Source organism: Rhineura floridana, chromosome 17 (genome assembly GCF_030035675.1).
Source record: "Rhineura floridana isolate rRhiFlo1 chromosome 17, rRhiFlo1.hap2, whole genome shotgun sequence".
NCBI lineage: Eukaryota > Metazoa > Chordata > Lepidosauria > Squamata > Rhineuridae > Rhineura > Rhineura floridana.
In genome coordinates this window covers 19,283,146-19,306,944 of record NC_084496.1, presented here as the reverse complement: position 1 = coordinate 19,306,944, position 23,799 = coordinate 19,283,146, and the positions used below count along the sequence as shown (strand labels likewise).

The 23,799-nt window shown below is 42.4% G+C and overlaps 1 long non-coding RNA gene across 3 annotated transcripts; it reads right to left on the bottom strand.

Annotated features, from left to right (window-relative positions):
• Positions 1–210: 210 nt before the first annotated feature.
• On the bottom strand, positions 211–22,661 carry LOC133371818 (uncharacterized). 3 transcript variants are annotated; one of them, XR_009759391.1, is made up of 3 exons: positions 22,495–22,661; positions 21,975–22,064; positions 211–1,199 (listed from the first exon to the last, which is right to left on the bottom strand). It is a non-coding gene; the product is annotated as an uncharacterized LOC133371818 (long non-coding RNA). The 3 variants fall into 3 exon arrangements; XR_009759392.1 differs by having other exon boundaries at positions 21,975–22,053; XR_009759393.1 differs by lacking the exon at positions 211–1,199 and adding an exon at positions 19,175–19,985 and having other exon boundaries at positions 21,975–22,053.
• Positions 22,662–23,799: the final 1,138 nt, after the last annotated feature.

Sequence of the window (23,799 nt, the reverse complement as noted above, 5' to 3'; positions counted from 1 at the left end):
CTCCACACCATGCATAATCTCATGCACCTCTATCATGGCTCTCCTTACATGCCTTTTATATAAACTAAAAAGCCCCAAACCTTGTAACCTTTCCTTATAGGGAAAGTTGCTCCAACTCCTTATCTCAAGGTCCTGTTGTTGGTATTCTTACCTCACCCCCACCATGTTTAAAACATAGACCTTGAAGGAATTGTAAAGCAGACTGGGTGATTTCTTTTAAGTTAGTGAGACTGGTGGGAGAGACTAGCTGGCTTCATTTTATTTTGTTTCATGATTGCATGTTGCTTTGAAAACTCCTGTAAATAAAAAAGACTGATAAATTTATACTATAAATAAATAAAAGAATTTGCCATCTTCTTGGGAATCCAGAGTACAGGTTTTCCAACATAAGTTTGCAAAGAAACAAAGTAAGATACACACATACAGAAGCCTATTCTCTTGACCTACACATTAAGAATTTCTAGCAGTTTTCCATACAAATAAGAGCGCCTTCTCAAAAAAAGAGTGAAGAATTAAATCTGACACCTCAGTCACCACTATCCAATAAGAAAAGTCATGAACATTTGGGAAAAGGAAATGAGAAATGAGGTCAGCTAGTCAACTGTAAAGTCTGTTTTCCTGGATACATGGAAAATTGTTAAAGTAATTTAACACACCTGTAATGCTCTAAATAAAGAAGGGAAAAAAACTTTGTTTATGTATGTGGAATTTTGCTCTATTCTGATTGTAATTACAGTTTGTAAACTCGTTTTAGCTCTCTTTGGGGATTTTGCCCCTTTTCTTTTCCCCATTTTTCTCCTTTTAAAAAAATTAATCTGTTCTACTTGGTTCTTAATGAATTGTATTTTTGAAATGAAAATTTAAAAAATAGAAAAAAATGAATATTTGACCCAAGACTCTCATCTCACAGCTGGTTTCCCACTAGAGCATCAATGCTAGGGTGGATGGAGGAAAGTCAGAGTTAAAGGGCTCATCCAGGCAACTGGTTTAGTCAGCATGTGTCCTCATTTGTTTGTGCAAAGCTTGCACAGAGCAGTGGCGGCTGGTGGCTCCATGTCAGTGGGTCTCCTCCGGGTTTTAGTCAGAACTTTTAAGGAGCTGTCCAAGGTGCTGAAACATTCTTTCTGATTTGTTTATGGGGGAGTTATACGACAATGAACATTCATCCTGATTTGCTTGCAGAGTGTTTATACGGCTTCCTGTGAATAAATAAATAAATAATAATCATCCCTCTGGCCCACAATTTTCAGCACATTTCCACACCACTCTCCCAATTGCAAAAGAAGTCTGTAGTTGTTCCTGTTAAAGTGTGCTAGGGTGACAGAGTGCTTTAATCCACTTTAACAGCACATGCCTAAATTTCTTGGTATACACTTGAATCCCTTCTGCCAGATAGTGACAGTCTGGAATCACCCAATGTCTGAATGCTTCCCTCCAGTCCAGGCCTCTCTGTCTGACCCTCGGAACGCTCTGCATATGATATTGTGCTTTGAAGCCTCAGCAAGGGAACGGACAGAGGCAGCCTATACAGAATAAAACCCCACCCATCAGGTGACATCATTCTCCATTAGATTGACATTGGCTGATTGGCAGGTGGACATGTTTTTTTATAGGCCTCACAGGCCAAATATGACCTCCTGACAGGCCAAAATTGGCCCACGGCCAGAGGCTCCTTACCCCTGGTCTACACTGACTGGAAGCAGCTCTCCTGGGTTTCAGAAAGGAGGGGGTCTTTCCCCGCCCTACCTGGAGACATTCCCAGCCCTATCTGAGCCTGAGACCTTCTGCATGCAAAGCAGATGCGCTGCCGCTGCTCTTCCTCACACATCCTCTCCACCCTCATCAACTTCATACCAACAAACATTCCCCCAATAAATAATAATCTCTGCTTTTTCCAGGAAGAAGGATAAACTGGAACAAGAATTTAGTTGTTTCTGAACAAAGGAAAAACTCCCCCCCAACTTATATTCTCAACCATGGCAAAAGAAGAAGCAGTTTTATGTGGAGGTCATGAAACAGCCATTGTAGATATGCTCAAAGGTGGGTTGTTGAGTTTTGTTTTGTTTGGCCAACTCCTGTTGCTTAGATTAAGTCAATGGCTTTGTGGAATGTTGTTATCCATGGGGGCAGCGTGTGTGTGTGTGAGGAAGCATCAAGAATGTGTTCCAACATTGTAACTATCACTGTAGCATGGAGACAGGATTTAAAATCTATGAACCCAAAACAGGAGAGATTGGCTCCCATGGACAGCTTTGTCTTGTGTTTCAAGATCCACATTTTTTCCACAGTGCATGAAAGAAAAACACATTTTACAACACCCATCCCTTCCTGAGTTTTTATTTTCAAGATGCTGCAAATTAGCATTCAGTGACAGGGTGGTCTGGACTCTTAATTTACAAGACTGATTTGTAGCTCACAATTAACTAGCGCCAAGACAGAAAGGCTTTGAATTTACACTGTACCTGAGATCCAAGCTTTAAAATGTCATTTTGATAAAAGGCTTTTCAATTCCAATTATCTATTTGACACCCCCCTGAACATGTGATTGCTATTTAAGAGGCAAGCACATCATCCTGTCCTCTTGCTTAGTCTAGTTTTCCCCCCAGCCTCTGCTATTCACTTCTTAAGAATAAGAATAAGAATAAGAAGACAAGATTCACTAGAAAAGACAATAATGCTGGGAAAAACAGAAGGGAGTAGAAAAAGAGGAAGGCCAAACAAGAGATGGATTGATTCCATAAGGAAGCCACAGACCTGAACTTACAAGATCTGAACAGGGTGGTTCATGACAGATGCTATTGGAGGTCACTTATTGTAGGGTCGCCATAAGTTGTGATCGACTTGAAGGCACATAACAAGAACAACATAGTAGATTTCAATCTGACAAAGTAACTTTTTCTTACAGTGCATGGTTAAACTGTGGAATTTGCTCCCACAAGAGGCAGTGATGGCCACCAACTTTGGATGGCTTTATTTATTTATTTATTTATTTATTTTATTAAATTTCTATACCGCCCCATAGCCAAAGCTCTCTGGGCGGTGTACAAACTAAAACTTCCATCTACAATTAAAACACATATTTAAACAATTTTAAAACTACATCCAAATTTCAAAATTGTAAACATTTTAAGACAGACAAAAACACATATTAAAATACTAAATACTAAAATACTAAAATGCCTGGGAGAAGAGGAAAGTTTTAACCTGGCACCGAAAGGATAGTAATGTTGGCGCCAGGCATGCCTCGTCAGGAAGATCATTCCACAATTCGGGGGCCACTACTGAGAAGGCCCTCTTTCTTGTTGTCATCCTCCGAGCCTCCCTCTGAGGAGGCACCCGGAGGAGGGCCTTCAATGTTGAGCACAGTGTACAGGTAGGTTCACATCGGGAGAGGCGTTCCATCAGGTAATGTGGTCCCAAGCCGTGTAAGGCTTTATAGGTTAAAACCAGCACTTTGAATCGAGCCTGGAAACATATAGGCAGCCAATGCAAGCGGGCCAGAATTGGTGTTATGTGTTCGGACCGCCTTGTCCGTGTCAATAGTCTGGTCGCTGCATTTTGCACGAGCTGCAATTTCCGAACCGTCTTCAAAGGCAGCCCCACGTAGAGCGCATTGCAGTAATCTAATTTGGAGGTTACCAAAGCATGGACAACTGCAGCGAGATTTTCCCTGTCCAGATAGGGGCGCAGCTTTAAAAGAGGATTAGGCAAATCCATGCAGGACAAGCCTTTCAATGGCTACTAACCCTGATGGCTATGTTCTGCCTCCACTGTTGCAGGCAATATGCTTCAGAATACCAGTTGCTGGAACAGTTTATGGACAGGCTCAGGAATGTCTTTCCACTTCTTTCCTTTTATACTCTTTTCCATTCACTCTCTTTAATTGAATTGTTAACTGTGTCTTAATATGTTTTGGGCATCCTGTGGTTCAGATGCTGGGAAAATGTATGGCCATGTGATGGAGCTTTTAAGTTTATGAGGAAAGGTTGGGTGGTTTGGGGAAGGTAAGGATTAAACACACTGAAACAGATCAGGGTTGGGGAACCTGTGACCCTCTTTAGATGGTTGTTGGACTCCAACTCCCATCAGCGCTAGAAAACTGGAGTCCAGAAATATGTGGAGGGCCATAGATGTTGCCCCATTGCTTCTACAGACTGACTGTTTTGCCGCACAGCTTATTTGCTTATTTTCTTTAATCCAAATTTAAAGTAATAGGGTCCAGAATATTAAAATGCTGACCAGGGACAGGTACCTGATCAAGTTTAGGGAACCTGAGGTCCAGGGGCTGAATGTGGCCCTCCAGGCCTCTCTGTCTAGTCCTCTTCATGGAAACTCTCCTGAGGCCACACTCCTTATTTATTTATTTATTTATTTATTTATTTATTTATTTATTTATTTATTTGGTTGCATTTATATACCGCCCTTAGCAAATAGCTCTCAGGGCGGTAAACAGCATAGGGTAAAATACATACATGGCAATAATAAAATCACAAAAACATATATGACATAAAAACAAATACAGTTAAACAGAAAATAAAAATAAAGACTTAGTATACAAGATTAAAAAGCTAAAAAGATTAGAGTGATTAAAATGCCTGGGAGCATAAAAAGGTCTTTACCTGGCACCGAAAAGATAATAGTGTAGGCGCCAGGCGTACCTCTTCGGGGAGGGAATTCCACAACTCGGGGGCCACCACAGAAAAGGCCCTAGATCTAGTAACCACCCTCCGGGCTTCACAATGAGTTGGTACCCGGAGGAGGGCTTTCGATGACGAACGAAGCAAACGGGTAGGTTCATAGTGGGAGAGGCGTTCCACCAGGTATTGCGGTCCCACGCCATGTAAGGCTTTATAGGTCATAACCAACACCTTGAATCTCACCTGGAAGCAAATAGGTAGCCAGTGCAGGCGAGCCAGAACAGGAGTTATATGCGAAGACCGACTGGTCCTCGTCAATAATCTAGCTGCCGCATTCTGCACTAGCTGAAGCTTCCAAACTGTCTTCAAGGGCAGCCCAATGCATTACAGTAATCCAATCTCGAAGTTACCAGAGCATGGACAACTGAGGCGAGGTCGTCGCCGTCCAGATAGGGGCGTAGTTGGGCTACCAAACGGAGATGGTAAAATGCATTCCGTGCCACCGAGGCCACTTGAGCCTCAAGAGACAAGGAAGGGTCAAAAAGAACCCCCAGACTACAGACCTGTTCTTTCAGGGGGAGTGTAACCCCATCCAGAACAGGATGCACATTCACCATCTGAGCGGGGAAGGCGTTCACCAACAGTGTCTCAGTCTTGTCTGGATTGAGTCTCAGTTTATTAGCTCTCATCCAGTCCATTATCGCGGTCAGGCAACGGTTCAGCACATCAACAGACTCACCTGAAGAAGATGAAAAGGAGAAATAGAGTTGCGTGTCATCAGCATACTGATGACAATGCACTCCAAAACTCCTGATGACCGCACCCAGAGGCTGCATGTAAATGTTAAAAAGCATGGGGGACAAAACCGACCCCTGAGGGACTCCACAATGGAGAGTCCAGGGTGTCGAGTAATGTTCCCCAAGCACTACCTTCTGGTGACAATCCGCGAAGTAGGAGCGGAACCACTGCCAAGCAGTACCCCCAACTCCCAACTCCGCGAGTCTCCCCAGAAGGATACCATGGTCGATGGTATCAAACACCGGTGAGAGATCAAGGAGAATCAACAAAGTCACACTCCCCCTGTCCCTCTCCCGACAAAGGTCATCATACAGGGCGACCAAGGCTGTTTCAGTGCCAAAACCGGGCCTAAAACCGGATTGAAACGGATCCAGATAATCGGTTTCATCCAAGAGCACCTGGAGTTGGCTAGCAACCACTCCTCTTCTCTTTGCATACCAAAGGGGAGATAGAGGGTTCTCCAGCTGCCAAGGCTGCCCATGCTTACCTGCCTTCCTCTACCTGCCCTCCTTCCATTCGGGCTGTAACAGGTTCCCCACCCCACCCCATTCCAGATGACTGAGACAATTCCTGGTAAGGAGGGCCAGTTGGAGTGGACCCTCAGGTTTCTTCTCTGTCTAGGTCTGCTGGCTGGGGCTGATGGGAGTTGTAGCCTGAAACATCTGGAGGGCACTGGGTGGCAAAGGCTGTACTCAGTGATAATATTGATCTGAGATGGGAGCGATTCCAAGAGTGCTTTAACAAGCCTCACTGGCCTATTGGTTCGAGAGAAGGTTTTAGGACATCCTTCTCAAGTGAGTTGCAGAAACAAAGAAAGAGAAAGGGTCAAGCGATTCATGTACAGAAAGAGTGGAATGGGAAGCTGGCGGAGGTTGCTGCTGGAGATTGTTATCTTTTCTAAATGGCTCCCATGTTCGCTGCCTCTCTGCCTACAAAAGCACGAGTCCTGCATAATGAAGCAGCCATATAAAAGGCTCATCTCATCATTCATGTGTATTGAAGGCATATCCTTTTTTTTCTGCTGTGGGAAACAGGGATCTGTCATGTTGAAAAAGAACTAAAAGGAAAATATGAATGCCTGCTGATGAGGATGGTAAATGGCTGGGCTTTCTGAGGATTGCAGTGTGTGTGTGTTAGGGATGAGGTTCAGTAGATGAGTTCTGACAGTCCGGCTTTCAGTATTGATCTGACATGTTTTTGTTCCCAATTGTTTTTTGCGGGTTTTTACCCCCCCCACACACAAAAAAAATAACGTAATTGCTAACGAAAATGTTAATGAAAATGCTTATGCTGTAGGCACTTGTTCCACAGATTCTTTTTCTTATTTAATTGTCATTTAGGCAGCTAATTGCCCATTAATTCTGACTCTTGCCTCAGGCTAACTGCTGTGCTTAATGAGCAGCCCCCCCTTTTGCTATCCTCGTTGTTTTCCAGTGCTTTTGATTGTTAATGGCGATTGTAATCACCTAAAGAGAAGTTAAGAATGCATCAGCTTAGAGGAAAGCTGATTTTGAAGACAATAACGTAAAATTTGGAGCAGATTATTTTTAACCGTGCCAATGACATCTGTAACCTGCCGCAAGAAATCAATGCCCGTCAGAAAACAGGATTGTTGGATTATGTCAAAACTTGGTAATAAATCCAATTTATCAAATATTCTCCCCCCATCCCGGTGTGTGTGTGTGTGTGTATTAGGGGGAGGTAAAGCTGCCTTGGTTAGATATTCTCTTGAAATATCAGCTAGAGGACATACCATCAGGACACAGGAAGCTGCTTTCTCCTGAGCCAGACCATGAAGTTCACTGGGAAACCCTGGGCCAATTACTATCTTTCAGTCTAACCTACATCACAGGGTTGTTGTGAGGATAAAATGGGGAGAACAATGTACACCACCTTGAGCTCCTGGGAAGAAAAGGTGGTATGTAAATGTGGTAAATAAATCAATCCTAGCTCACTGACTGCAAGTGGCTCTCCAGGGTTTCAGAAGGGGGACATTTTCAGCCCTACCTTGAGATATGTTGAAGACTGAAGAAGGAAGATGTTCTTCCACAGAGCTATGTCCCTTTCCCTGAATAGGAACATAGGGAGCTGCCTTATACTGAGTCAGACCATTGGTCCATCTACCTCAGTATTGTCTACACTGACTGGCAGCGGCTCTCCAGGGTTTCAGAAGTGGCCTTCTGCATGCAAAGCAGATGCTCTTCCATAGAGTTATGGCCAATCCAAGGAGCTTGGTAAGCTAAAGGAAAGGGGGCCCTTTGGGTGAGACAGTCTGACCTTGATTTAAAAAAATATTTATTTATTTATTACATTTGTTCCCCACCTTTCTTTTCATGATAGAAACCCAAGGTGACATACGGTTCCCAGGTGGTCTCCCATCCAGGCACTGACCACACTTGACACTGCTTAGCTTCAGCAGGGAGCTGGCCTCATGTGCCTTCAGACCATAGCCTGGGACCTCCCAGCTGTTGATTTGGGGTCAGTGGGTGGCAATGTGAGAGAGGGCTTTCTCAGTGATGGCATCCTGACTGTGGAATAGTCTCCCCAAGGAAGTTTCTTTCTTTTTCTTTTGGATTAGGAAACCATTCTGGATCAGGGATCCAGAAATGATTTTTTTAAAATAAAAATAAAAACAGTAGCCAGTTTAAGCACACAAGCTTTTTTTAAAAAGCATGTTTATTGTAACATGTCATTTCACCTAGAGGAAACATTGATCTTCTGAAATGTCACATTCTGGCTCGGATTTTTTTTTTTAAATGAACCTCATAAAAATCTGCATCAGCCCTATGTCAGGGCACCACTTCCTCTTACTCTCTGCTAAACATAGGAGCATCACAAATGGGACCCATGGGTGGTGATGTGCAAGCTGCACTGCAGGAATTGTATTTATTCCATTTTTATTTATTTATTATTTATTTATTTATTAGATTTCTATACCGCCCCATAGCCGAAGCTCTCTGAGTGGTGCACAACATTCAAACATAAAAATACAATAGGTCACATATAAACAAATTTAAAACTTTTTTAAAACTTTAAAATTATAAAATATCCAGAAGAATCAAGACCATTTTTCAACACATACTAAAATGCTAAAATGCCTGGGAAAAGAGGAACATTTTAACCTGGCGCCAAAACCATAGTAATGTTGGTGCCAGGCGTACCTTCTCAGGGAGATTGTTCCATAATTCAGGGGCCACCACTGAGAGAGGCCACCTTTTTCTTGTTGTCACCCTCCGAGCTTCCCTATGAGTAGGTACCCAGAGCAGGGTCTTCGATGAAGAGCGTAGTGTATGGGTGGGTTCATATTGGGGGAGGCGTTCCACCAGGTATTGTGGTCCCGCACCATATAAGGCTTTATAGGTTAAAACCAGCACTTTGAACCTGGCCCGGAAACATATAGGCAGCCAATGCAAGCGAGCCAATTCATCCCTCAGCACTGGATTTCCTTGGAGAAGTCTGTCTCTTCATCAACATCCAGATCTTCAAAGTTGCATCCCTCGTTTCTTTTTTGAAGAGTGCACTCATTTCTTAGGGACTGCTTGAACCTTTATATCCCAGTTCGATCACTGAAATCATCTGCAGGAGCAGCTTTGGTTGCCCCCCGAGTTGGCGAGGCTAATTTAACATCAACATGAAATCGAGCCTTCAGTGTCATTGGCCCAGTTCTCTGGAATGCTCTGCCAACAGAGATCCAGCAGGCGCCTTCTCTTTTAACTGTTAAGCGTCTGCTGAAAACCTGCCAGGCTTATGCAGGCCATTAAGAACATGCTTTTTTCACAACAATTTACCTTTGTTTTTTATTGTATTTTTAATATTTTATTATTCTATGTTGGTGGTTGTTTTAAACATGTTACAAACTGCTTTGATGTTTTTAATGAAATCACAGTATACAAATATTTTTATAAATAAATAAATAAATCGTGCCTTTTGAAAATAAGAGCAAAGTAACTAGCTTCTCTTTATCAAGGAGCAAGATGAGAATTAGAAAAATATCTGTGCTGATAAAATTCATTTCAGAAAATTCAACCCCCTAGCCTCAGGCAGCAGGAGAAGTGATTCTCTCTACGATTCGTCCCTTAGGTCAGGACAATCTGAGGGCAGCAGACCCAATAGGTTTATTGTGTTGCAAGAAGGTGCAGCCTGCACAATAAGGTGTTATGACTAGTCCTGGCATTCACACATCCGTCTCTAACAATTATGGCATCATGTGCTGTTTGCATTCAGCCAGAAGCAGCCATAAAGCTCATTATGAAACACATCCTCCCTCAGCTCTAGGAATCCTGATAATTCCCTGCATTGCTGCTAACCCTACCTTAGTGGACGGTTTCGAGTTTTACTACCATGATATAGACTCTGGTAACCACTACACAAGTTATTAGTTCATTCTTTCATTCACTTACATAATTCACTGTATATCTTGCATCAGGATGGAAAAGAATGTCCGTGTTGGTTTCTCGGTTTCTCGTTTTTCCATTCTTAAGCACGTCTCCACGTTTCCACATCAGTTTGCAAATTTATTTTTTTAAAGTCCTCATGAAAATTCATCACTATTTTAGTGAAATTTCTTCTACTATACACATTTTGTATGCAATTTTGCCTAATGCACACAATTTTGCAAAGCAATGTCCCCTAGCATGAATAGTTTCGCCTAGAGGAAACATTGGTGGTGATGTGCAAGATGCACCACTGAATGTAGTATTAAAGATAGATCAAGCCTTAGCCAGTGATGGCATCCCCATTGAGACTGGCAGGGTGGAAGGCAGAGAGGCCAACAGTAGGTGGAGCCAGAGGCAATGACAGACAAAACCAGAGTCAATGATAGGCGGAGCCAACTAATTCTAGTTTTATACCTGCCCTGTCCATTGATGAGTTCTACAACGGCAACACTGAGACTTAGGAGAAGGAAGCTGGCAGCTAGGAACCCTCCCCCCCAACTGGTAAGAAGGTAAGCAGGTGGGGGCTGGCTGAGGGCAGACTGAGGTTGGTAGGGCAGTGTCTAATGCACCCTATTGAACCAATCTTCACTGTATCCTTATGCATAGCTGTATTCAGCTTACAATATGCATTTTGCTGATATAGCAAACCTTTCATAAACAGGATTGGGAGCGAAATGTGGACTATGCTAAGCAAATTCATCAATCCACAGGATAAGCATGAGTATTGGTTTTTATGAATAAGCAATAGCAGCATCCAAGAAGATTTCTCCAAGCACCCTTTTCAGAACGACATTGCCCTCTCCTTCTAGTATCTCACCTCACATCTTTTCATGAGCTCTCGCTCAAATGAATCCCTCTATTATTGCATTCGATTGAAGAGGGCCAAGAATTTGGATTGTCTGATGTCCCAGAAGAAATCTCTCCACCCTAGTGGCCCAGAGGTCTAAAAATGTCTGGATGAGAAATTAATATAGCAGAACAAACATCTGTCCTGGCACCCACCCGGTGCCACAAGATGCTGCAATACAGATGTAGTTATCTGGCGAGGCTTTGAAAGAGCCGCTTTCATAAGCCTCAAGCTTAACGTAGGTGTTGATTCTGGCACTTGTTTCAAAAGTGACAGTACACTAACTCCTAGCTCTTGGCAGTTTCCTTTGGAGAACACTCCTTCATATCATCCCTTCAAGCAGGGATAAATCACGCAATTACTGCATGCCATATGAGATAATATCTTAAATCCATCTCTGATTCACATGATATAGACTGTTGTGTGGTGTAGTGATAGTTTAATGGAAAACAATGATAGTTACTGGTAGTGATGGGGGAGAAATTTGATTCAGTTCACATATGAAGCTGAATCTATCAAATCCACACTTTCCAAAACAATACGAGAACTGAAACACAGCCATCCTCCAAAATTCACATCTGATTTTTGCCATGCAGCTCTCCAGCCAAAGAATGTTTACAAAAATGCATCTGTTAGGGGAAAGCGTGCATAAAGATGAATATATCTATCTATACAAATAATACAAATGTAAGTGTCACAATGTCACGCTGTGCAGTTTTGCAGTGTCACAGGCAGGCGGGGCAGTGAACAGCACAGCATGACCAAGCCACGCTGAGCTCAAGATGGGGGTGGGGAGGAAGGAAGGAGGCCAAGACAGAGAGCAGGAGAGCTCGTGGGCAGCGGTGGCCTGGGCGACCCACAAACCCACTTCATGGGAAGCCTCAGAATTGCTGCTGTGAAGCTTTCCTTTGCTCCAGGAGGTGGGAGAGAAGCCGGGAAGTGACCTGAGCAGGGTATCAGCAGTGGCGTCAGCCTGGGTGAACACAAGCAACCTAGAGGGTATGGTGGCAGTGTTTGTTGGGTTGGCAGCACAGGGCAGAGGCGAAGGACTGCAGCAGCATTGGAACAGGCAAGGCAAGTGGGCATGAAGGATAAATGGGCCCATGGCATCTGAGGCATGCCAATGCCTATGGGCACTGGGGGGGGTATTGTGAGGGAGGGTTGGCAAGGGGAGTGAGCTGCCTTGGGGGGATGGTTTAAAAGTGCCTGGGGAGATTGGTGGTGATTTGAAAATGCCAGGGGCTGTGTGTGTGTGAAAGTGCCAGGCATAGGGAGGATGGATTGGAAGTGCCAGGGCTGGGTGTGTTTGGATGGTTTGAAAGTGCCAGGGGTGGGTGGGTGATAGTTTGGGAGTATCTGGCGTGGGATGGGGATGGTTTAGGAGTATGTGGGGGGGTTGGCTGACAAAGTGAGCAGGGGCAAAGCCCCTAGTTAGTGGAAATAACATACAATATTAAGAGAAGTTGCTTGCAAAAATGTGTATGTTAGTGAAAACTGCATGCAAAAATGTGTATGTTAGGAGAAATTCACATTAAAATGCTGAGTTTCATGAGTATTTTTTTGTAAAAAATTGCACATTTTTGCAGAAATGTGAAGTGAATTTAAGAATAGAAAATAAGGAACTGAGAGAACTGAAATTGGCAGATCCTTCTATCCCTAGTTACTGGTAGTCAGCTGATGGCAATGAAGCAGCAAGTGTGTGTGTGTGTGTGTGTGTGTTCTTTTATTGCAGGGGTAGCCAGTGAGATGCCCTCCAGATGTCATGGACTGCAACTTCCATCAGCCCATCAACATGACCAATAGCTGGGGAGACAAGAGCTGTAGTCCAAAACATCCAGAAGGCACCTTGCTGGCTAACTCTGTTTTATTGTTACCTTGAATATTAGGAATATTTTTAAATTTTATTAAGTTATTCAATACATTACCATAAAGAAAACATGCAGAAAATAAAAACACAAATTTAGAAGAGATAAAGGAAGAGACAAAACTCTTAAACTCATCTGGATGTTTTGCAGGGTCATCACTTGATCCAGCCTCAAAGATCCCCTGGAGACCACCCAGCTTATGAAACTACGAACGTTCTCTGGTTACTAGTTTCACAAGACAGTTATGAAAAGAGCCTTGTTTTGCTGTGTATTGTTTCAACTGATTTTCATATGGCATTTTACATTGCTGTAACCTGCTAGTGAAGGACAGGTAAGAAATCTAAATGATGATGATGATGACGATGTAGAAGAAGAAGAATAAGAAACATTGGGAGTAGTGCTTTGCTGAAAATTTCTTCCACTTTTTTACCATTATTGATCAATTAAAGAGAAGTCAAACCACACTCAAAAATTATCTATAAGATGCCACATGGGTGGAGTCAAACCATTGATAAATCTAGCTCAGTATTGTCTAGCACTGGCAGCACTTCTTCAGGGTTTCAAGCAGTGCTTTCCCCAGCTCTAGCTGGAGACACCAGGGATTGAACCTAAGACCTTCTGCATGCAAGGCAGATGCTCTGCACTGAACCCCTATAGTTTGTTGTGTTTTACCTTATTTCAGGATGCTTGAGCTGGTTTTTTTCATTGTCCATTCTTTCATTATGCAAATCATTTCTCTGGGGATCTGCATTCTAAAGCCTTCATGGGACTCACATTGCCTAAAAATCCCACAAGGTCCTTGGCTAGACTTTCCTTAACACAGGAAATTAGGGAGGCTGCCTATCATGTATGTGTGTGTGTGAGAGAGAGAGTGTATGAAGTCTTTTACTTTTAAAGAAGTCAGTGCAGGTGTTTTTTTTTACAAGGAAGAACTTCCCTTACAAGCAAAATGGGCAAGTGCATCGATTTCAGGCACATGGTAGCCAGCCTCCCTGTGCTCCATGCTTCCATTAAAGCCCAGGAAAAGACATTCAGGCCAGGAAAAGCAAGTAGTCAAGGAGACTACAGAGTGCTAGAGCAGGAGCAGTCAACATGGTGCCCCTCCTCAGATGCTGTGGACTATAGTTCCTGTCACCACTGGTTGTTAGCCCTGCTGACTGGGGCTGTTGAGAATTGTAGTCAAAAATATCTGGAGGACACCACATTGGCTACCCCTGTGCTTGAGAAAAGGCTTCAGAAATAGTTCATGGACAGGAAAGCTCCCACACTACCCTTCACCACTCCACAGTGATAAGGTGGGCTCAACCCTGCACCCTTTGAAATGATAAAGAAGTTCTAAAGTGCTCAGTAAATAAGGCAGAAAGCCAGAAGTAGGATAAACAAAACCCACAGGAGACTTAAAGATAAGCAGAAGAGATAAGACAGAGATCTTCACAGTTCTTCCCGTCTATTGTTCTTTAGAATTATAACCCAGCAAAGACCGTCTATGCAATATAAACATGTTGGACAATTATAGAAAAAATGTTCTAAACTGTTTGTTGAGTTTTAAACAAAACATGTAGCAGGACTATCTTCTGTTTTTATGTACACAGTTGATTAAGAGAGCCAGTGTGGTGTAGTGGTTAAGGTGTTGGACTACAACCTGGGAGACCAGAGTTCAAATCCCCACATAGCCATGAAGCTCACTGGGTGACCTTGGGCTCATCACTGCCTCTCAGTCTCATGAAAACCCTATGCATAGGGTCGCCATACATCAGAATCAACTTGAAGGCAGTACATTTACATTTTTAAGCAGCACTCTTTGGAGTGGTTGTGATGGGTTGCTGAGGGTCTTCTGCTCTGCCAGTTTTTGTGGTGGGGCTACTCAGAGATCCAGACTCTTCCCAGGACTATAAACTTCCAGTCTCCAGGGCAAGTGGAACTTTGGGTTTTGAATATGGAGATTAGGAATGGAGAGGTCATGTCAGTTTCAGTCCTGTTTCTCATTTTTCCAATCAGCTCTCCACATTTCTGCAGCAATTTGCAATTTAAAAAACTCATGAAAATTCTCCAGCATTTTAGTGTAAATTTCTCCTAATAAACACATTTTTGTATGCAGTTTTTACTAATGTACACATTTTTGCAAGCAATTTATAATGGATATTTTTATATTATTCTCACCCATATATTCATTTTTATGCACACTCTCCCCTAACACATGGATTTTTATTAACATTGTTTGGCTGGAGAACTGCATCACAAAATCTGAACAAGTGCAAATATCAAAGGATGGCTGTATTTCAATTCTCCTATTGTTTTGGAAAATGCAAATTTGATAGATTTGGCTTGAAATGAGAACTGAATCAAAATTCTCCCCCATCCCTAATGGAGATAGTAAATTCTGAAGTTGTCATTATATATTAAGTTTCTACATTGCTAGACATGTTGCAGATTTATCCCTCTCCATTTTCAACATGGTACCAGCATACGAAAAGGGTTGTAGCATCTAAGGAGTTACTTACATGATCTGACCTAGGCATGGGAAACTGGTGGCCCTCCTGATGTTGCTGGAATACAATTTACAGGGTAGCTCAGTGGTAGAATATGCGATTTCCATGGAAAAGTTCTGATCAAGCCCCAGTTCAATCCCCACTATCTCTAGGTAGGGCTGGCAGAGACTCCTCCCGGAAACCTTTGGGAACTGGTGCTCATCAGTGTAGACAATACTGACTTAAATGGACCAATGATTTGAGCTTCCAATGTCCCCACAATCCCTGATGATTGGCCATCTCAGCTGGGGAGGATGGAAGCTGAAGTTCAACAATGTCTAGCAAGCCACTGGTTACATGTCACTGATCTAATCTTTGCTAATTTCTGATAAATTTCACTGCCATTCTATACGATGCCCACAGCATATCTGGACCTCCTGTCCTGACTTTTAACTGTTCATTCTAATATATTTCAGCCCATATATGCTTGAATAAAGACCTTCTGCTTTGTGACCTTTTCCAGAATGAAAAATATATGACCAACAGAGTGGTGGGTTGAAGGACACTGAGTGGCTTAAAAATACACTGTCAGGTTCTTTTGGGAATGAACTTTAGACCAATCTGCCAATAGCCTCTTCAAAAGCTGCTGGGTGTCTGGGACTACTGAGGTCAGGGCTAACAAAGCAGCCCCAGTTATGTCTCATTCTCTGTCAGCGGGGTGGGGCTGAGCAGTAAGCCCTTGGTCACAATTGGGTCAACTAATCTAGTCTGTTAACTCTGAAAAAAAATGGGTTTTCCATTTACAGTGCAGTGTAGCAGTTTGAGATACTTAGATGCTGAGATGCTGTGTCTTAATGGAGATCCGTCTTCCCCTGTCTGGCTGTCAGTAGGCTACATTAATATTAATCCCTCTGTCAGATAATGGAAATAGCCCAAAGTTAATGTGCAGGGGCTCTCAGCAGTGGATTTACACAATGCCTCAGAGAGTTGTCGTTTATGTATGTTCACTTTGGCTTTAAACCTTCAAATCAAATTCCAAACCCCATTTCAACATGGTTTTAACAAGCCTTTCTTAGGGGTTTCACAGTGAGATTTTTTTTTAAGTTACTAAAGCCAATTTGTACTACACCAGGACATTTAGACCTGGGGTTTATTGTGTTCATTTTACTGATAACACTAGTGCTTCTGTCCAATTTCACATATTCCTGTCACACTGCAGTACCTGCTGCATTGTGAAACTGGAGGTATTTGACCAACATACGACCATCTCATGCTAAATTTCATTCATACCAGTGGCTATGGTATGACACAACAATGAATGTCATTGGACATGCCGCTACTCCCCCACCCTTTGCATACATGCACATTTCTGTTCCCCCATGATTCCCTCATGAAAATGTTGGGAAAGAACTGTATGCCAGTATACTGCCCCACATTTCATTAATTTTCTCCCAAGATGTTCTGGGTTAATCGGGTTGAAAACTGATTTTTTTCCTGGAAAGCAATTGAGCACTACCATTATATTCTGCTAGGTTTCCAGAAGTGGCTTTTACATAATGTGAAAGATAAAAGGAAACATCGGGAAAATGGAATGAAATCCTGTCTGATTGCAGCCTACGGATATGCAGTAGCCCTCCCAGAGATCATGATGGTCTTATCAAAACTCCTGTCCATGTCCCTCAAAATTCCTTTAATCTTCTGTCTAGAAAGGAACCATAAGCTTTCCTCCAAAACTTTCAAAAAGAGGTCTTTAGGTGAAATTCAGTGGCAATTCTGTAGGATATACATTTTATCTCCTTGAGCAGTCCTGAATACTATGGCATTGTGCCCATGTTGTGGAATTTATGACTAGGTTCTTTTTCGAGGAGACTTAATAATGAAGCCAAAGCCTGGTTTAAGGTTATTTATTCGGCCAAGTGCTTAGCTGGAGCAAAGTACAAAGATGGTCAGATAGACTTCCGGGAAGGATTGCTTCGCTTGTGCCTGCCTCTGAGACGAGCTCTCATCTCAGAGGAAGCTTTTTCAGTTTTAAAACCAGTCAAAAGGGTTTTTTTTGACTGGTAAAAACTTTCTCCCAGGCAAGGGAGAAACGAAGAGTTCATCCACAAGCTTCGTTGTGTTTGTTGGGGGACTTGAATTCATTAGGATCGTCTATGAACGAAGGACCAGCCAGCAACGCCGGACGGAGCCAGGGAATTTCAAGCAAGGTCAAACTGATTAAGCGAGACGTTTTTCTTTTCTTCAAAGAAAAACAGATTTTAACAGGCAAGCATTCTTCTGTCTATCTTTATCATTTGGCTTAAATTGTTGCAGTAAAAGAGATTTGTTAAAAGAATCAGCAGTAAAGAATCCCTGGGTGAGTTATAACTTTTCTCTCTTATACACGGAATTAAGGCAGAAGGAAATCGAAATAGCTTATCGTTGTTTATATTGCAAAAAGCTGGCCTCAAATTGAGCATTATAAAGATACACACGGATGAGAGGCATCTGATCTGAGGAGAAAATTTTTGATTTATATGAACTTTTGAGTATTATACGTCTGGGACTATTTTTTCTGGTCTACTTCATTTTGACGAATCTGCTTGTTCTTTATGCCACTAACTATTTGGATGCTGTGAACTAAATTTGTTTTGCATTCTTGGACACATAAGAGATAAGGCAGTTTGTGCTGTCTACATTATGATGTCATCAGGTTTGGAATATTAACTCCTTTGTTGCTGGAAAAAGAAATAAATTGCTCTTTGCTTGGGAATAGTGCTATATTTGAAATTGAAGGGTTTTTTTTCTTCTTGGTTTTAAAGATGACAATTGGGAAGGTGGCTGAGACCCTGGAAGCAAATATGTTTCAGAAAATAATGGATGAGATTGAGATGGCGAGGCAAGAACTGAGACATGGCAAACAAGAGATGAAAATTGAATTTGGCAAAATGAAGCAGGAGCTGAAAGAAATAGGGGATTTTATGAGAGAGGAGGTTGATGAGATCAAAGTTATAACTAAACAAGCAATAGAAGAAGAAAGAAAAATCAAAGGGAAGATGCAAGTCCTGGAGATTGGAACAAATATATCAAATGTGGAACTGGAAAAAGATTTGGAGTTTATGGACCTTAGAGATAAAGATTACTGTTTGGAATTCAGCGTTGTCCCTGAAGAAATTGATGAAGATATCAGAGATAAAGCTATCAATGTTTCAAAAAAATTTCTGGACTGGAATGATGTGATGGAGCTTGAAATAGAGAAAATCTATAGAATTAATTACAGATACGTGACAATGGAAAAACTCTCAAGAGATGTGCTAGTACATTTCGTAAAAAAGAGGAACAGAGATATGACTTTACAACAACATTTCAGTAACACATTCAGAATTGATGGCAAGGAAATATTTGTGAGGAAGGAAATTCCCATCAGACTCTTATTATATGACTATGACAGCAAGATTATTATGGATACAAGGATGGAAGATGGAAGATGGAATTAACACTGATAATGGAAGAATGGCTATTGAAATTACTGGACCTAGCAGACTTGATGACATGGATTAATCGACATGTTTATTTGGAGAAAAATAGATGGATATATTTCTCAAGGACTGGAAACCTCTCTTTGACTTTTTGCGGAAAAAAATAAAGTGATGTTAATGAGATTTGATGATTAATTAAGATAACTACTGGAGGAAAGTGATTTTGTAATATATTAAGAGACAGGTTTGTTATATATTATAGACCTATAACTGATCTGCGACAAATCGGAAGTCAACATTTTATTTTATTGTATTAGTTATTAATTTGTTTTTGTTTTGTTTTGTTTTGTTTTTTGAAACTTTGAATAAAAATTAATGAAAAAAATAAAAATAAAATGATGGTCAGATACAGACATATATATACCCCCACATTCGTCATGACCATAGCAATGGTTTCATCCAATTATTCTTATTTATTTATTTATTTATTAAATTTCTATACCGCCCCATAGCCGAAGCTCTCTGGGCGGTTCACAACAGAATAAAACATCAATATACAATTAAAACCACATATAGAATTCAAAAACACACAAGAATACTAAATATTAAAATACTAATATACTAAAATACTAAAATTATTAAATATAAAAGTACAAAGATGTGATAATGTTACATGATTAAAATGCCTGAGAGAAGAGGAAGGATTTTAACCTGGCGTTGAAAAGTTAACAACGTTGGTGCCAGGCGTACTTCAAGGGGGAGATTGTTCCATAGTTCAGGGGCCACCACTGAGAAGGCCCTTTTTCTTGTTGCTACCCTCTGAGCTTCTCTCTGAGTAGGCGCCCGGAGGAGGGCCTTCGATGTTGAATGAAGTGTACGGGTAGGTTCATATCGGGAGAGGCGTTCCATGAGGTATTGAGGTCCCAGGCCGTGTAAGGCTTTATAGGTTAAAACCAGCACCTTGAATTGGGACCGGAAACATATAGGCAGCCAGTGCAAGCGGGCCAGAATCGGTGTTATATGTTTGGACCACCTGGTCCCTGTTAACAATCTGGCCGCTGCATTTTGCACGAGCTGTAGTTTCCGAACCGTCTTCAAAGGCAGCCCCACGTAGAGCGCATTACAGTAATCTAATTTAGAGGTTACTAGAGCATGAACAACTGAAGCAAGGTTGTCTCTGTCCAGATAGGGGCGTAGCTGGGCCACCAACCGGAGTTGGTAGAAAGCATTCCGTGCCACCGAGGCTACCTGAGCCTCAAGTGACAAGGATGGTTTGAAAAGAATGCCCAAGCTACGAACCTGCTCCTTCAGGGGGAGTGCAACCCCATCCAGTACAGGACGAACATCCATCATCTGATCAGAAGAACCACCCACTAACAGCATTTTCAGTCTTGTCTGGATTGAGCCTCAGTTCATTAGCTCTCATCCAGTCCATTGTCGCGGCCAGACACCGGTTCAGCACCTCGACAGCCTCACCTGAAAAAGATGAAAAGGAGAAGTAGAGCTGTGTGTCATCAGCATACTGGTGACAACGCACTCCAAAACTCCTGATGACCATACCCAGTGGCTTCATGTAGATGTTAAAAAGCATGGGGGATAGAACTGACCCCTGCGGAACTCCATACTGGAGGACCCAAGGTGCCGAGCAATACTCCCCTACCTTCTGGAGGCGACCCGCTAAGTAGGAGCAGAACCACTGCCAAGCAGTACCTCCAACTCCCAGATCAGCGAGTCTCCCCAGAAGGATACCATGGCCAATGGTATCAAAGGCCGCTGATAAATCAAGGAGAATCAACAGAGTTACACTCCCCCTGTCTTTCTCCCGACAAAGGTCATCATACAGGGTGACCAAGGCTGTCTCAGTGCCAAAACCGGGCCTGAAACCCGATTGAAATGGATCCAGATAATCGGTCTCATCCAAGAGTGTCTGGAGCTGATCCGCAACCACTCGTTCCAGGACCTTGCCCAGGAATGGGATATTTGCTACCGGCCTATAATTGTTGAAGTTTTCTGGGTCCAGGGAAGATTTCTTCAGGAGCAGTCTCACTACTGCCTCTTTTAGGCAGTCAGGGACCACTCCCTCTCTCAATGAGGCATTAATCATTTCCCTAGCCCATCCGGCTGTTCCATCCCTGCTAGCTTTTATTAGCCAAGAAGGGCAAGGATCCAATACAGAAGTGGTTGCACGCACCTGTCCAAGCACCTTGTCAATGTCCTCAAGCTGTACCAACTGAAATTCATCCAAAAAATCAGGACAAGACTGTGTTCCAGATACCTCATTTGATTCAACTGTTATAACATTGGAGTCTAAGTCCCGATGGATATGCTACTGTGATGCCCTGCCCCCTGTAACAGCCATCCTCCTCTATGCATTCCTGCAATATCAGTATCCTTGGCACATGCTCACTCTACTACAGCAGTACTATTCACTATTACCTACATGAGCCCCCTGCTTACAGGAAAAGGCGGACAGAATCCTCCTCACCCACTAGGGATAGGATCCACTTGGTGGTGCCAGTTCGGATCGCATTCTGCCGAACTAGCAGGTGGCTATGGTTGGTTTTCATTATTTTTCCTTTGCTTTTACCAATTCTTTTTTTTCTCCTGAAAAATAACAATATTATTTCTAACAACATTTTTCTATAGGAAAGGAAAAAGGCTTTCTCACTGCCCTGTGCCCACCCATCCAATTCCCCCCTTGGCCTCCTCCTCCTGCTTCCAAATTGTATTGGATCTCCTTCCTCCCCACCCAGCCTGGGAGAAAGCAAGAATCACCTGGTCATTCTCTCCACTGGCTGCCAGTTTGTTTCCGATCACAATTCAAAGTGCTGGTTTTGACCTATAAAGCCCTATATGGCCCAGGCCCAGACTATTTGTCAGACCGTATCTCCCCATATGAGCCTGCCTGGGCATTGAGATCCTCAGGAGAGGCCCTTCTCCCAGTCCCAACACCTTCGCAAGCGGGATTGGTGGGGATGCGAGATAGGGCCTTCTCGGTGGCTGCCCCCAGGTTCTGGAACTCCCTTCCTAGGGAAGCACAAATGGCCCCTTCTTTGCTATCCTTTCGTCGGCAGACAAAGACTTTTTTATTCCAACAGGCTTTTGGACTAGAAGATGATGAAGATAGGGCCTCATAAGGTCTGTTGTATTGTGCTATGGTCCTATTCTTAATGTTTTAAATTGTCTTAGTATCTTAAGTGTACGTTTCATGGTTTTAATGTCACGAATAGTTTAATTCTATTTTAATTGTATATTTTTGTATGTTTTTTTACCTATGTGTAGTTTTTATTTGTAAGCCGCCCTGAGTTCCAGTTTTGGAAAAAGGGCGGGGTAAAAATAAAGATTTATTATTATTATTATTATTATTATTATTATTATTATTATTATTATTACCATGAGAGAGGGACAGAAGGGCTGGTCAGTTTCCTGGTAGCAAAGCAAAGACACATACTAAATCATATTCACCTTAGCGAAGCAAAGATCCATGCTGGTCACTTTCTCCTTAGCAAAGCGAATACCCACGCTGGTCTGTTTCAGGTTAGCACTGCAACACAGCTCAGAGAATACAATGATAATAATATTGTTATAGTCAATGCAGTTTTTAAAAAATCCAGTGTTGGGAAAAGCCACAGAAGCATTCACAGCATTCAGGATTTACCCACAAAGATAGTGTGTGAGCTATGGGGAAGTCTGCTGCCAAGTTTAATATAGCAAGATTCTCATCCCTCTCTAGTGCCTGCATAAGGACACAGCATATGGACTCATGGATCAGTCAGCAGATACTTCCCTAAATGATAGCACTTCCCTTAGGTTACCTTAGATCAACCTTCCATAGCTTGGTTCTCTCTAGATGTTTTGGACTACATCAGTCCCAGCCAAAATGGCAAATGACCAAGGATGATGGCAGCTGCAGCCCAACACCTTCTGGAGGGCACCAGACTAGGAAGGAATGCCTTAGAAACTACTTACTCTCATACAAACCTACCTGGTCTTCACAATCAGCTTCAGAAACTCTGTTTTCTGACCCATCCACCTTGAACAGGAGCATTCCATGATGCAACATTTTGTTGTAGGGTGGCCACAACAGTCCCCTGTTTGAAGGAGTCTTCTGTATGAAGGATTGTCTGGTCCAAGTCTGGTTTAAAAACAAAGAACCCTAAGGAAGGAGAGCAGGAGGAGCCTTGAAGTTTCCCATCATTAACTGTTAGCATCTGACCAGCAGACTGAACAGGCACACAAGTCACCTGGTCACAGTCTTCCCCACTAGGGTGTGATGCATTGCATTTATATTTAAATCATAGTTATAGTTCCTTAATTTGCATCTACACATATGAGTTGTCATATGCAAAATTTATGCAAATCTGCATCCTCTTTTGTCCTCCCTTTTAAGAATTGATGATTTCAGCTCCTGATCTTATATCTTTTGCAGGGAGAGTATATGCACTTATTGAAAGAACCACTGAACAAAAGGCAGCATTTAGCTGACTGTAAAATAACCACACATTGAAAAGTGCTGGCATTATGAAGATTGAGATTTGTTTATTATTATTATTATTATTAACATGCACCATTGAAGCTTGTGGTGCTCAGTACAGAAAAGAGGTCCTTACCTTGAGGAGCTTACAGTCTAAGGTTCACCAGAAAGAGGGGAGTAAGATGGTGATGAGGGTAACAGGCCCATCTGGTTCAACATCCTGTTCGCAGTGGCCAACCTATGGGAGGCCTGCAAGCAGGTCCTAAATGCAAAAGCATTTTCCACTCCTGCAGTTTCCAGGCACTGGTATTCAGAAGTATACTGCCTCTGATGGTGGCGGCAGAGCATAACCATCATGGTTAGCTTTATCCTCCAGGAACTGGTCTAATCCTCTTTTAAAGTATTATCCAAGTTGGTAACCAACACTGATTTTTGTGGGAGCAAACTCCAGAGCTTGGAAAAGTTACTTTTTTGAACTACAACTCCCATCAGCCCCAGCCAGCACGGCCACTCAATTGGACTGATGGGAGTTGTAGTTCAAAAAGTAACTTTTCCAAGCTCTAACTTTGCACTGTACGAAGAAGTACTTTCTTTTGTCTTTCCTGAATCTCCAACATTCAGCTTCATTGGATGTCCACAAGTTCTAATATGAGAGCAGAAAAACCTCCCTCTGCCCACTTTCTATCCACTTTTGTTGATGCATTTCCTTGTCTTTGGTGATGCAGGTGGACACCCTATTTTGTTGCAAAACCTAAAGTTTCTACCAGCTGAGGACCTTTTTTCCTGTCCTTTGCAGAATATGAAAGAGATACTTTT